The sequence below is a fragment of the Lycium ferocissimum genome, unplaced genomic scaffold (genome assembly GCF_029784015.1).
Source record: "Lycium ferocissimum isolate CSIRO_LF1 unplaced genomic scaffold, AGI_CSIRO_Lferr_CH_V1 ctg5541, whole genome shotgun sequence".
Classification (NCBI taxonomy): Eukaryota; Viridiplantae; Streptophyta; class Magnoliopsida; order Solanales; family Solanaceae; genus Lycium; species Lycium ferocissimum.
The window spans coordinates 84960-86746 of record NW_026726021.1 but is presented as its reverse complement, the minus strand read 5'-3'; the positions used below and the strand labels follow the sequence as shown (position 1 = coordinate 86746).

Genomic DNA, 1787 nt, shown 5'->3' with positions numbered 1-1787 from the left:
GCACCTGTTTAAGAAAATCAAGAAACTTCTTATAAGTAGCCTCTTCTTTCTGTCTCTCCAAATGTTGATTAAATGGAGGAGGTGGCTTTGCAACCACTGGCTGTGGCTACTTTACCACTAGCGTCGGAACTACCCTTTCTTCTTCGATTGTCTCCCCTGCAATGTTCTCTTATTCAGCTTCTGCCCGACTAGTTTTCTTTAGAGAAAGTTCCTTCAATTCTCTCCCGTTTTGAAGAGTCACAGCATTATATGGTTTTGGATTTAGATCAGTATCACTTGTGGAAGCCGCCCCCAGGTGGTCTCAGTGTTCTGCACCAAAGAATTTGGCCAATCGCCTCTCTAGATTACACACCGCAAGTCACGATTTTGATTATCTGCTATCAACTTTTGCTGGTCCGACATCATCTTCTGCATATCTCCCATCATCTTTTTCAACATCTCTTCCATACTATTCGTTGGGGCTTGAGTAACTGGTGCTGGCTGATAGGTCTGTTTTTGGTTTCCCTGATTGTCTCTCCACAAAAAATTTGGATGATTTCTCCAATTTGGATTGTAAGAATTCTGGTATTGATTATTGTTTCCTTGCCCCTTGCCTGCATTTCCCAAAAAGTATATTGATGCGGGATTTATAGGGCATACATCACTGGTGGGACCCTCTCCGCAAACTTCACAAAGGATGTTGGCTTGTTGCACTACATGCACCTGTGGTTTAGTTTGCCCGCAAGGAACCCTTGAATCTGGGCCGCATAGCTTCAATCCGCCGATAAATTGTCGTATAATTATCCGGGCAAGAACTCCGCCGATTTCTTAGTCGAACGGTCACCTGTGCCATCTTGCCAGTCTGGAGTGCTCTGAGTAAACCTGTTTAACAATGTGAAAAATTCGTCATAATTCAGATCAAGAGCTTGCCCTCCTGTAGCAGTATCTAGTGATGACTTATGTTGGGCGAACTCTCAATAAATGTATGTGCCAGAACTTCATTCGTCTGATAGTGGTAAGGACAATCTTTGAGAAGACCCTTGAACCTCTCCCACACTTGATACATATTTTCTCTTTCTTTCTGCCTGAATGACATAATCTCCCTTCTGAGTCTAGCTGTCTTTGCTGGTGGAAAGAACTTTGTAGCCAAATCATCCCATGTAGTGATTGAATTGGCGGGCTCTGCTAATAGCCAGTACTTTGCATTCCCCAACAGAGAAAATGGGAACAATATCAGTCGCACATACTCTTTAATAACCCTTCCAATAACATAAGTGTCAGCAATCTCCAAGAATGTTTGAATGTGACGCTGAGGATCCTCATGTTATAGTCCCGTGAATGGCCCACTGGAGTGAAGTAGCTGAATCATAGGTGCTTCAGCTCAAAGTGCTCTTCGATCGGAGGCTTGACAATGCTTGAAGAAACATTACCCACACGAAGTACTGCCACTTCCCGCACTTTCGCTGGTGGAACATTAGCTCCCATGATGGCAGGGAACTCAATTATTGCTTACTGATTCTGAAACAAATTCAACTCTCTCCTGCGCCGATGTAAAGTGCGTTCAGGCTCAGGATCAAATTCCTCAAGATTGTTTTGACTTGTTGTCCTCCGCATTCGATTAGAGTACCTGCAATCAAGTAGAAGCTAAGATCAAGATGTTAATACTTGGATAACTAAACCAAAAATAGTTTATTCTGGTAAAACAATTGATTTCTAAGTCCACGGCAATGGCGCCAAAAACTTGTTGCATCCAAACACACACGCAAGTGTATGTGGTCGTCAAGTAATAAAGTGATTATATAAATCGG

The 1787-nt window shown here is 42.9% G+C and overlaps 1 non-coding gene across 1 annotated transcript; it reads left to right on the top strand.

Annotated features, from left to right (window-relative positions):
• The first annotated feature begins 986 nt into the window (after nucleotides 1-986).
• On the top strand, nucleotides 987-1093 carry LOC132044935 (small nucleolar RNA R71). The gene has a single exon (XR_009412313.1). It is a non-coding gene; the product is annotated as a small nucleolar RNA R71 (small nucleolar RNA).
• The last annotated feature ends 694 nt before the right edge of the window (nucleotides 1094-1787 follow it).